Here is a 13,804-nt window from a genome sequence, read left to right on the forward strand (position 1 = left end):
TGTCTATTTTTTGTCTTTTTCATCTTCTTTTTCCTTTAGGGTCTTATTACTGTGATCTTCTCTTCTGTGTATTTGTCTTCCAGTCTCACTAAGTCACTCAGGTGATTCTCTGATTCACTCTTTCATTCAGCTCTCTCTCTGTCTCTCTCACTGTGTCTGTATGTCCCATCACACACATATGCAATAGGAAGCCCCAAGGGCTGGCCCTTTTTGGTTCTTCCTGTCAGGTTGCCATGGCATCAGGCAAGGTGGCCCCATTTCCTGCTGTGCAGAGGGGCCGGGGGGGTTATGTCCAGAACGACCGTCCCAGTGTCTAATGCGATCAACAGGCGTGTGGAGTAGTGTCACACGCTACAGCCAGAGATGAGACTCACACACACACAGAAACCTCTGCCGGCCTCTCACACACTCCTTTCCTCATCGCTGAAGGTGATCTGATCTCTGCGGCAGCAAGATGGCTGCTGCTTAAGATGATCTGTCTCCAGTCTGTTAAAAGATCAACGCTTACATACACTCTTAAAAATAAAGGTTCTTTATTGGCATCTTTGGTTCCATGAAGAACCTTTAATATGCATGGAAGCTTTCCATTGAACAGAAGGTTCTTTATAGTAGAAAAACTCAAATATATCTTATCAAACTCAAATATATCTTATCAAAAAGATTAAAATGATGTGTGCTGCTAGCTCTATATTCTTACCATATGTCAACAGTCGTCTTTTTGTGTTTTTTCCCAGTTGCTCTTAAAATGCACGAGTTGGCAGAATGAGACTTAGCACACAGGGAAGAGAGTAGCTCTCTAGCCTTAGGCAAGAAATATACGCAGATATGCTAACGTGGATGTAAATGCTTGGCCAACGCATTGCTGGCATAATAATGGTCTTTTCTGAAAGCAGACACTTGTTTTCTCAGCAGTGTTGTTATGGTTAACTGAAACTATTGAAAATCATTTTTTAAGCTGAAATGAAATACATATTATAGCAAATTTTAGCTTAAAAAATAAAGAAAAACTGAAATAACATATGTTGAAGCGCTAAAATTAAAAACAGAAATAAATTTAGATTAAAAATAATTCTGAATATCAATAATAGTATCTCAGTAATCTAAAATAACACTGATTTACAGCCAGTGGCTTCCATTTCTATCTACTCAAATGGAGAGAATATAAAATGTATGCAATATACATTATATAAATGCAATTTACATTATAGAAATTTTGTATAAAAATGGTTAGCCAGAATCAATTTTCAACATATTTCAAATCAGAAAAAAAAATTCAGACAACAACAGTGTCATCACTTGTCCTTTCTACACTTAAATCACTCACAATGTATTTTGCAGACTGGTCCAGTTAATTCTCATAATGAGCATTGTATTATAGGAGAAGCACAATGTATGATATGGTTGTTATCAGATCTATTTATAGATCTATTTTCCCCCCCATCAAGTAGGCAGGAGCTGTAGTTGCATGACTGGAAATAGCTGACAAGACAAGATGGCTAACAAGTGAACTGACTCACATTGGTATTAGAAAGTTTCCTTCTCAGATCACGGCATCATTTAGTGGATAATGGACATGATGATAATATGACAACCAACGACTATACCACGATTGAACAGGTATATCCTTCCTGATTACATATAAAACTCCTACCTTCGCAATGATATTAAAGATAGCGATTAATAATGTTTTGACAGTAAAATATGCATACAATGTAAACAAACAGACCCCTGTGTGCCAGTGTGATGGTAACAAACTCCCAGCACTCAAGGGAATGATAGAGTTACCTTCATATGTCTGTGCCATTAAAACCAAGTGTTTTATTGGTCAGAAAGCTGCCATAAACATGTTTATATGATTTACGTTGCTCAGCATGATTCTCATGAGAGTAGTTGACCTGAAAGAGAGAAAAGAACATGGTTTATGCTAATGTAAGCTATACACCTCTCACATGGGATTGCATACCTGTATTGTGTTATGAATTGTTGCGTTGCGTTTGCATTCATTTGTGTAGAGCAGGTCTACGTTTCATGGTAACCTAAATAGGGATATTCCAATAGCTTTGTTTCCAGAGAAGAAGAAACAGGTTGTTCTGACGTGTGTAGAAGTGGCTCTAGTGTTGTTAAAATCTGATCTTTCCTACCTGAACCACCTAGGAAGCTACAACAAGCAACAACAAAATGCGAACGATTGCATGCTCGGTATGAAATGTTTTTGGACTTTTATGCACCACAATACTTGTGACAGCACAAGTCTTTGAGGTACATCAGACGTTTGAGGCTTCTTTTTTGCAGCAAAGCGGGACACACCCACCGTCTGACTGTCCCCTCTCCCCGTTCTCATCTCGCCCCTCTTCAGCACACCTCTCAGGGGAGTTAATTTGTGTTCGACGCATGGAAAGATCAGAGTGTGGAGGGGGGGTGATTGAGGGTGGGTAATTTTTTCCCTATCTTGTTTTCATTTCCCAGAGCCAGTTGCCGTGGTCTGAGCGCCGTGTCCCGTGTTCAGTGGCTCTTTGTTCTGAGAATTTTGAACCGGGCCTATCGCGCTGCACCGCGAGAACGCTTAACACGGGCTGAACAGATTAAAAGACCCTTAAGACTCAGCAGAATAGACAGCTCATGTCTCTGTGTTAAAGTGTATTTCACACAGTAATTGCAAGCACACAATCTGAAAGTCAGAGGTTCATGATGTTAATTGATGTAAAGCCTTCTTCATATTATGAAAAAGTACTATGTTTTTTTTTACCATGTTTTTCTGAACTTCTTGGAGTGTAAATTAAATGGTATATAAATGTGGACACCTAAAACCTACATAGCAGTTGTCAGTATAGGACCACACTGGTATTATCATCATGGTAAATACCGTAGTACTTTTTTGGTATCCGTGAAAGAGCTCTTCCCTTATGAAAGACAAAAATCTATATGGGAATTTGTACCTTATACATGCAATATATTAAACAATGCATTTCAACATATGGGAACTAGTGCTTATATTGAATTCGTACTATGGTAAATGCATGGACTTGTAAGGAAGGCAAGTTTATGTAGCACATTTCATACACAAAGGTGGTCAATCAATTTTATAAATAATTTTTTGAACAATTGGATGACTATATATCAGATATTTATGTAGTTCCAAGTCTATTTATATACACACACAAACATAGTACCAAATTTTATATTTTGAAGTATAGTATTGAATAATTACAATATAAGTATAAATATGTTTTGCCACATATTATTCAATGTTATGAAAAGCAGCACTTCTTATGTATTATATTAGAGATATTGTAATATTGTAACATGACATATGTTATTCTGGATATGTTCAATATTACATTTAAAGTATTTAGATGTATTGATTGTTAATATACTAGGGAAATATGTGTAAGAGTTCCTTACCAATGGTTTCACCACGGTACGTTTTTGTTAAAGTCAGATGAGCAGTTAGTATTGAATCAAGCACACAAAAACCCCTCTCCTCTTAGTGTTTTATTTTGCATATGAAATAACAGAAGAGAAGTTGCACTTCATTGCATCACTGGGTCCTATTCTAATGCACAGCCAGGATGTTTTTTGGTTTGTGATAGACGGAAACTTGTTCGGGTTCTGTGATGTGCTTTGAACAAAGTTTGTTGTTACACATGGCTCACAATATAAGTGTCACTATTTCCATCCGCTTAGTACTCTGTCATTTTATCAGCGTTCATTTGAAATGTGTCATAATCTCAACTGTTTTGTTCTTCTTCTGAACCCCAGATTTTTTTATATATGGGAATGAAGTGGTGACCAACACAGAATGTATTAATATTACAGTGAGCCAATAATCCCCCCACAAAAAACACAAATTAGTCCCTCAGTTTTAGTATGATATATTCCCGTTGCATATCACACAAAACCTGTCCATATAGTTTCTACCCAAGTCATGAATTGACATTTATGCTTTTGAGTCTGATTCCATGAACTTGACATTGCGTTGCTTTACTGTTTAGACTAAACAACTCTACAAGTAAACCAGATGAATTGTGTTTAAAAACATATTGTATAGTTTGATATTGTAAAGTTAGATCTAAAACCACAGCCTTAAAAAGTTTTGTCTATTTATTTGTCTATTTAACTATACACAATTTAGTGTATATGACCGATTTTTTTTTTTTCCTTTAGTAAAATATCAGCACAATTCTTTGGCCTACCAGTTGAGAACCACCGTCAAGAATCTTCTAAAGCCACGTAATGCCGTTTGTTCTAATTAATTCTGTTGATCTTCCTCTTCAATTAAGGATATGTGAAACATATGGTAGCACTTTTAGATTTTTGTTAGTTTAGCTGTTTGTGTGAGTCCCGATGCTGTAAGACCTATTAACAGCGCACAGTCTTCGGTTCTTCTCTTGCACCTCCTGCCAGGTTGTTTAAATTCAGCTCATTAGCACCAAGCGGAGCAATCCAGGGGAGCGATGCATTACTAGACCCTGGACATTAGCTGGGGAAATCAAAGGGTAGTCCAGTCACTAAAAGGCTCCTGTTTGAAACTGGGGGGTTATCTGTTTTTTTATGACACTGAAAAAAGAATGAAGACCAAACGCCACTGTGCATTCTTGTATTGTAGGTGCTTTTCACTCAAAATGCCTTGCAGAAAGATTGAAGATGTGTCAGGTCGTGCTAAGCATCTTCGGAAAGTAGCCAAAATGATTGAGGCTAAAATCTGCTCTGAAGATCTCAACTGCCATCTGGCCTGGAGATGTTTTGTCCATTGGATTGTTGTTGTGTGATAAATAAAGTGCTTGGAAAAACTGTTTTGATTGCATTGGGGCTAATGCCTATCATTTTTGCCTGATCTCCGTATAGTTCCAGGACCCTACTGAGAGCTGGTACACGCACTGGTTTACAACGACCGTGCAATTTTCCAGGCGCCCACTTAACATTTTCCAGGAAGTGGAGGTATGGAGATGTTACAGGTGCACAGCGCATTCAGGCTTTGATGTGGGGCTACTTTCACTGTGTTTATGCGGAAGCCTGTGCTTGGCGCAGGGGTTTATGTTTTGCATGCAGGCGGAAACGACTCCTGCAACACTCGCGCTACACCAAATTGTCTCCGGGCTGTTTGATAGGGACCTGAGAGATGACTGAAGAATCAATTAAAAAACTTCCCAGAGTGATCTCTGAGAGCACTGGCCAGGGGAACGGAAGTGTAGAATATCAAAGAAATTGTACAATATGGAATAGTTAGGCATGTGCAAAACAAATTATGCTTTTGATTTAGTTTGCCGTGACTACCATTAAGGCGAGGCACATGAAATGCGTGGATCTTCGTGTCATAGTCAGTCCGCAACTGATGATAATACATATCACATTAAGTTGGCGTTAATATACAATTTGACACTTGAGGAATGAAATCATATAATCTGCATGATCTTTATCTCTTCTTTCTTGTGTCATTTGTGGCATGGATTGGGATGAGATAAAATTCCTGGTCTTCCGCCAATTTACGTAGAAATCTTCCATCCCTACTGTAAGCTACCTACTGGGGTGACAGGCCCCCTAGAGATCCTCAATATGGGAGGGAGACTGCCATTTCCATTCCACTGCTCGCAGTCTGGCCAGCTGTTGAGTTTTGGCTGTGTGTCGCTGTTCCCTTGCAAGCTCCCTTCTGCCCCTGCCCAGTGTAGTATGCGAGCCCCGCCAATGGTATAACCCAAGCCTCAGTCGGTTTACCCCCAAGCCAAGACTGGTGACTGAACTCGAGCTCCCATTGAGGCAAAATCCCAATGGAATATTGCATTGAGTAGCTACTCAAGGTGCTGCGTCTTAAGCAGCAAAACATATCTCCAGGGGTGACATCAGAAACTCCAGAGCTTGGTAAACCTCACAGAAGTGGATCTCTCCAAGAACCACAACTTCACACAACTCCACGATGTGGGCAGAGTAACCTATAGCCAGTTGCGTTCACAATTTACCTTGAGGAAAACACCAAGATTAAAGAGCTGCCTGCTATGTGTGTAAAGGAACTCGTCAACTTAGAGAGATTTATAGTAATCATAAGCAGATATCTTCTATTGTCCTAATTGCATTTTCAGGCTTGGGGAACCTGTTGAGGGCTTCATTCAGTAAATCCAATAAGCTTGTTGGCAATAGACCAGCCAATGGTTTGAGTTCATACCCAACCTAGAGATACTAAATGATAGGGGAAAAATCCCATTCTCGCGACTGCCAATGATATGAACTTCACAACCTCTCTCTCAATCTGCACAGCTTGGTTCTCTCGCGAGGAATGGGGCTTAGGGAAAGACCGCAGGCGTGCTTTCCAGGGATTTGGACTATCTGCGGAGAGTCTATCGTTCTTCGATAACAAGCTCACAAGCCGTTGCCAAAGAAAGCTCTGGGCGTTTATGCCGGAGCCTCCGTCAAATTTCGTGACCTTAACAAGAATTCCATTGTTCCTAGTACAAGGAAAGTTGACGTTCGAGGGACTTTCCCATTTAGAGGGACTCAGTATGAACAACAAGGAGGAGCTTGTGGCGGTTGAGAGGGGCGAGATACTCGAACTTACCACAATATGCCAAAATTGGGCTCTACAACAACCCTCACCTGTTCTCACTGGACCGAAGGGCTTTCCTGAACATGCCATGGGCAATTGGCACCGTAATGAATCAATAGTAATGACCTCATGCTTTTGCCCACATGAGATTTGTTTTTTCAGCTTTACCCAGTATGGATGAAATCAGTCTTCATGGCAACAACCCACTCAGGTGTGCGATTGTCTCCGCCAACTGGTGGCCAATCCGGTGGCACACCACTCAAGGCCTCAAAGTTCTGGAAGACCCAATAAACTCTTTGTCGCCTCCCCGCCCACATCTTGTTGCCAATCCCGTCAGGAAGTGGTCTATCTGCAAGGTGGAAGGCGGGCAAGCAAATACCTGCCTGCCTCTAATTTCTCAGCACGCTTTTCCATGTCCGCAGCTCAACGTCACCGTAGGACCAGCTTCTAACACTCACACCTGCGGGCTTGTGGCGAGCCAGCACCTCAGGTTTTAGGGGTGACACCCACTGGAGTCAAAGTCATTTCTGAAGGCTGTTTCACCATCCCGACAGAGGGGGGAGGAATACCCAAGAAGCCTTCCGATTGCAAAGAACAAGGGCTCTAAGGAGATCCACATGTTGAACCAGGATGGACGGATAGGTTCTCTACACCGTGTGTGGCTTGGCATGCAGAGAGGGAGCCGACCACCGGAGCATCCCTGTGTATTTGGATAGGGAGCTAACTGGCAGGGTAGGCCCCCTATATGGAGGTGGGACCAAGGGGGGTGATGAACACCACGGGAGCCTTGGTAATCCTGGCCAAAAATCGGTCCAATGCCCTAGTCTGTGGTGCTCCCGACTGGAAGGTTGCACCCACCGCCATCACTCTTGACAAACCATGAGGCACCAGGTGTCATCCAACCAAGTGCGCTAAGAGCTACGGTTTAAAAATCGACAACCCGAAGACTTCCGCTACCCGGCTATGGTCACCATAGTAGATGTCCAACGAGTATAACCTCACAACAAATACTGCCTTCCACGGAAGTACCAAGTTTGCCTGAACCATGACTGGTACCAGAGCAGACCAGCACGCGTGCATCAATGTGACTACTAAAAAAGAAGCCAGCTTTGCTGTGGCCGATGGTTGAACCAACGGACAAACCGAGCCCTGGCGGACTGGTTCATGGGCTTCAATGTTCGCCATCTGCATCATGGCTTGGTTGGGGTTCTAAAGGGGAACGCAGCATGAAAGCAGAATTCTTGTCCACCACTCTCTCAAGAAAAAATACACTGAAAGCACGCCACTTCCATTCCTCGAAATGAAATCTACCCACCACTTAATAAACCTCTGGGAGAATGAGACGGAAAAAAAAGAAAAAAAGAGGGCCCTGTGTTGACCTTCAGAAAACTCCACAGATAGACACTTCAAAAAACATTACATGTGGTAGCTGCACTGCAGAAGAAGAGTACCGTATTTGAGACGAGACATTTTAAAAACAGTATATGTACTTGTCTGGTACAGAAACGGACAAGTATGTATTATTGATTTGTCATTGTGACAACCAAGCATGGATGACTATTTCCCTTACGACCGATGCATGACAACCCACGCCCCCACACACTGCAGCCCACCACTGCGTCGCACCCAGACTCCAGCCGCCCGCTGCCCAATCCCCTCCGCCAACCCACCTTGTACGACCCACGCCACAACACGACGTTGCGTACAACACCGCAAAAAACCCACACCCAAGCACTATACCCGCCCCCTTTGCACCCCTTCCTGCATTGTATTTTCTGCGACTAATTCAACGGAATGCATGCCAATGTGTTAATGAATTCATATATTTATTCCTTCTATATCAGCATTTAAGCCATCCCACTAACACAGATCGACACTATTTTATATCGACTTCACACCATGTCAAATGCAGTCACCTGACATTCGATTCTAGAGTTTTTGCATGGAATTTTTTGCATGATATTTGTGTGTATAAAGGGGACGTTTTCCTAGTGTTTCTCACTTCTAAAACTACACAGGGCTGGAGGAACCGGGGTGACGTCTGCATGCTTCATTGCTCTCCTTTGTCTTTCAGCTCGTCAACATTTATCACCTGCATTGTTATGAATATACAAACCTAAACCAAACCTGAAGGTGCTATGAACGTTGCTGTTACTGCAAAACTAATTACGCCGTCATATGTAATTAATATCTGAGGAACACAAGTGCGCCAGCTGTGCTATTGTAGTCTTGCATTGTGTAAATAACTATTTATGAGGCGTGTGGGAAAATGACTTTGTTTATTAGCTACTGACTGAACAAGTATTTAATATTTGATTAGAAAAAAAGAACTCATTCGTTCTAGAATGATCATGTGAGTTCAAAGGCCTGAGATTTTAATTGAAGACATGCACAATGTGCTAAACAATGGATGGGGTGGTCCGTTTTCTAGGCTTTGCACTTCATCATGCACTTACCTGTATTGATTCACGGAGCAGCGATTGCTTCAGTTCTCAGTTAAAGCCTGCGTTGCCCACCTCAAGAGTTAACACAATTCAGTCTTGGTATGGTAAATTAGGAAACAAGTTGTGTGTAGACAATGAGGAATTGAATCGGAATAAGAAAAAGAAAACGAATCAATTGTTGTTTTTCCTCTCCCATAGATTACTTAATCTGGTAAATTACATATGCAACCCTGAAAAACATATTTTAAACTCATTTTTAAGGTTTTGACCTGTTTAAACCTGAGAGATTGTGTGCATACTCGAGTAATACAAATGTTATTGCAACCAACACTATGATCATGTATTTGTTTCTGTTGGTTGTAGGCCTGTTAGCAAATGACCTCTATCCACGGTATTGATGAAGTATAACCAAATTAAATAATATATATGAAGTGTATCAAGGGTTACACCTTTACAAGGTGCACTCAGTAATTTTTTAAAAACGTCGAAAGACCTAGAAAGAAAACAATTTAGTATTTTTTGAAAACACTAAACATTAAATAGACTCCAAGTCACTATTGGTAGCTTACAATAAAAGAGTTTTTTATGTAATGTATTTTTCAATTGGGGGGGGGGGTAAAATCATCCATGACACAGGAATCAGCCCGAATCTGTACCTTTTTCTGATACTGTAGTCCACAGGATTCATTCTTGTTGACGACTTGTGGACTAGTGCATTTCTCACAACCGCCCTCCGACGGCACCACTTTAGCATAAGGCTTCATTAACATTGCTAAAATGTCGGTGTTACTGTAAGTCCAATAAGACCATTAGTGCAAGCATAAATTAATGTAATGAAAAGATTACTGGGTGCACTTTCGTTATGTCTTATTGAACCAACGAAGATGAGGACACATAGTCAATAGTTCTCTCCTCACTGTAGTCAGTCAATAAAGATGTCATGGTATATTTAGACTTTAAAGGACACAAAACGTATCTATTATATATGGTAAGCACTCTGTGGATTTTCTGTAATTTTTACCTGCTCAGTTTGAGCTATTTTATGTATTGAAGCAGTTGTTTTTATTGTTGGTATTTTATGATAGATTTGATTTTCCTTTTCTGAATGTAATGGGGTCGAGAAAAAGCACTCAAGTTCATTCAGGACAATGTCTAGAACTGACATGGTGAGCAGTCCGTTCTAATGTGAAACTATTGTTCGACAATCCACCGTCAACATGTTTTTAGATATGTTCTTTACTCACTGACGGTAAATCAAATTTTGGTGGTTATTTACTGGCAGAAGTAGGCAGAGAGAAAACGTCACCTTAGAATTAAGAATTAAATGTATCCACTACAGCTCTTGCACTCTAGTGGTGGAGGACACTAATGACGTCTACGACACCGATTTACTGTATCTCACGTGGCTGAGCAGGGTATTTTGACTAGCAGGGAATATTATTGTTATATTTCAATGAAGTCGAACAATTATGGTTTTACCACTGTTAAGACGTGTTGTGACGTCAGTGCGCCAGTAGTTCACGGAGAAAAAATGACGGTATGAAGAAATCTTTGAGAGATAATAAACACAATGATCACCACAACTACAAAGCTTTCTCTTGTGGGTTCCATTTGAAGATTACTCATCTTTTGTACAAACACTCATAGCAGATATCTTAAACTGTGCTTTGCTCGCTTGCTTGTTTCCTTTTCGATTTTGTGTTTTAAGTCGCCCCCCCGCCCCCTCAAAAAAACGGGACTAGATCTCTTAAATCTGGACACAGTGTTACAATGTATGTATAATGTTTATAGGTAAGAATTTTTCGTAAGTTCAATGGGAAAAAATATTAAAAAATTTCAACTATTTCCACCTGTAGAAATACGTTACCCCAGATGAAAATAATTACACCATGAATTAAAATAGGTTTTACAACTGTTCAAAATTCAATAACACACCCCGATGGTTAGCAAGTGATATACCAAGATTATAACTCTCAGAAAGAACTGCTATGAAAGAAACCATTTGGTTATCTTGGGAAGCAGTTCTTTTAAGGGTTTAGAATGCCCTTTTATTATCCTTCTGCTATTTGTTTTTGAAATATAAAATGTCAGACTCTATTCTAGTTGTATTCTTTTTACTGTGTGTTGTTGAGTAATTGAAAAACCAAGACAGACACTGAAAAAAAAATGAGTTAATTGATTTTACACGTTTTTTTGAAGGTGTAGTGGTTGCCCAATCCAATTTATTTCAGCTACATTTAATAAGCTATAATTTAGTTGACGTCTTTTCAACCATTATATTATAGAGTATTCATTCTATGATAGATTTGCTCACTTATATATATATATATATATATGTTATATTATTAAAGATGCCTTAGCTAAAATAAATTGTTTGCATATCCACTTACCTTTAAAATTTGTTAAGTATAATTTTTTGAAGTGCATTTAAAGAGCCAGCAACAAAAAACTGGTGAGAGTATTTAAAATAACTATATTAGTAATATTTTCAAACATTAGAATGTAAGGTTTGCAATGGACTGTGCATCTGATGCGTGTTTCGAATTTTTTAAATGGCCAAGAAAGGTTAGACAATGAAAAGCACACCTGTTTGTCAGTGTTTTAAGCTGACTGCTACAACTATAAGCTACAAACTAACAAGGTGTAACACTGACCCCAAATTAAAATAGGCATGTTAATTGTAGACAACAAAATATTGAAAGGAAGCCAGGCAGTTTATTTAAAAGAAAGAAAGACCAGTAGCTACAGGCCCACATTAATTTTTTTTGTTGTTTTTGTTGTTCAGAAAACCTGTCATTACAAAAAGTAATAATCGGATGCACCCCCATGATTTCACATCTTGTTGTTTGTACCAAAACTCGCAGTATCAAAAGGTGTTGATGAGAGATGGGGGAAAGGCGAAATATAGGTTATGCAAGTATTGTGACACTAATATATCTTCATAAATAATTTTTACAAAAAAGTATTTTTGACAAGTACATAATATTTCAATTCCTGGGTCCAAGATGGACCCCAACCGTGAAACATGTAAAAAAAAAAAAAAATCTTAAATTGTAATAAATGCTATGAATGAATGTGTATTTTAAGCATCTTAACTTACTAAAGGACTACGAAAATATGTATTTTAAAAACATTTTATGTCACTTAAAACTTATGTCTCTTATCGGTCAAAACTGGACCCAAATGCATTATGAGGGTTAAAATATAAACAGCAAAAATTAAATATAGTAAATAAATAAAAAATAAGTTGTAGAATAAAAGAAAGATCACTGGAGTATGTTTTACCAAGGGCGGGGAAAACACTATTTTAAGTGTTTCTGCGTTCAAAATGTAAATTTTTTATTGGTGAGATTTACTAGCAAATTTCTGAGTAGAAAATGTATTTATTTTTTATTTTTTGGTCATTGTAAAGCTATAAATTCATAAACCCACTTTTGCTTATACAGTTGTGGAAACATTACCTGGGTTTTGCCCATTTAAACTGTTTGTTCCAAGATTAGGACATGCAGTGGGAGAAATGGCTCCGACATGGAATTCCACTCTCACCATTTTATTCGGGTTTAATAATAACATTCATAAATAAACAGATTAGCAGGTAATAATACCACAGGTGGACTTGCTAGTTTTAATCGGACCATACAAAGTGCTGACCAGCAAACAAAACACACGAACTGAATGAACAGAGAACAATTCAACTGATAGCAGAGGTCGGACACAAGACAGCGAGACGGAAAATGAGAGCTGCCTGTGTCGTCAGCTGTATGTTGATGTTGTGTTGGCAACAGCAGGATACGAGGGACGGAAGACGGTTTTGTTTTTTTGTTCTGTTATCCGCCGTGTTTTCACCCTCAAAACCGCCTCATATTGAATTAAATTCGCTCCGGTGGGGGTGAACAGGAGCGAGTATTACGACTTAAAAAGACGACATGCCAAGTTTAAATGTTCCAAACGCGTTCAGAGTCGTTAAAAACGGGACCCTCCCTCCCTGAACGGTCATTGACGATATCCTGCCGAAGAAGAAGCCGAGCTCATCGGTCTGGTGTGTCTGATCACCCCGATGACACCGACCGCCGGACCGGATCCGATCCGCACCCAGCACTCCCACGGGGTCCGGCCGGGTTCGAGGCCCCGCGCTTCCCCCCGCCTCCCGGGTCATATCAATCCGCTCCGCCGCCGTCCAGAGACGACAGGCGCACCGAATCCAGCTCCCGGCCGCAGCAGGCCTCTCCTCCGCCGGTGGGCGCCGGGTCACCGGGTTGGCCCGGGGGATGCGACAGGGATGGCGTGCGTGTCCGGGGGCGGGCCCTGAGCTGTCAGGAGGGGTGGGCTGTGGAGGTGGGTTTGGAGGGGGGTGCTGCTCGGGGCCTGGGCTCAGTAAGAGGAGGAGACAGACGAACCTGCTCCGGTGGGGTGGTCCGGTCTGGAGGGACCGGACCTGGGGCGAACGGGGGGAGGAGGCGGGGGCGGGCGGAGAGAGGAGGGGGTCCCAGTCCCCGAGCAGGAGGAAGGAGCCGGCTATAACAGTGAGCGATGAGTATGAAAATGCTTCAGACTACAGTCAGAGGACCCAGCAACTGTTGCACAGGTTTGTGGATGGATGATGTCACCTCTCACAACCATACACAGCATGTGGATTTTGATTTAAAAATATTACACGTGTTCTGCTTCTGACTTTGTTTAGAAACTAGTATAATTGATAGAAAGAAAGAAAGAAAACAGAACAATAGATAAGTAGACAGATAGATAGAAGGATTGGCAGACAGTTAGGATAGTCATATAGAACAATGAATGGATGTATGAAAGATAACAGAATAGTTACAGAATG

At 40.7% G+C, this 13,804-nt stretch overlaps 2 pseudogenes; both read left to right on the plus strand.

Annotated features, from left to right (window-relative positions):
* Positions 1 to 4,622: 4,622 nt before the first annotated feature.
* LOC122138319 lies at positions 4,623 to 7,259 on the plus strand (annotated as a pseudogene).
* A 6,257-nt stretch (positions 7,260 to 13,516) lies between these two features.
* Positions 13,517 to 13,804, plus strand: part of LOC109095355 — a 29,682-nt pseudogene continuing 29,394 nt past the window's right edge.

The sequence above is a fragment of the Cyprinus carpio genome, chromosome B8, assembly GCF_018340385.1.
Source record: "Cyprinus carpio isolate SPL01 chromosome B8, ASM1834038v1, whole genome shotgun sequence".
Lineage (NCBI taxonomy): Eukaryota > Metazoa > Chordata > Actinopteri > Cypriniformes > Cyprinidae > Cyprinus > Cyprinus carpio.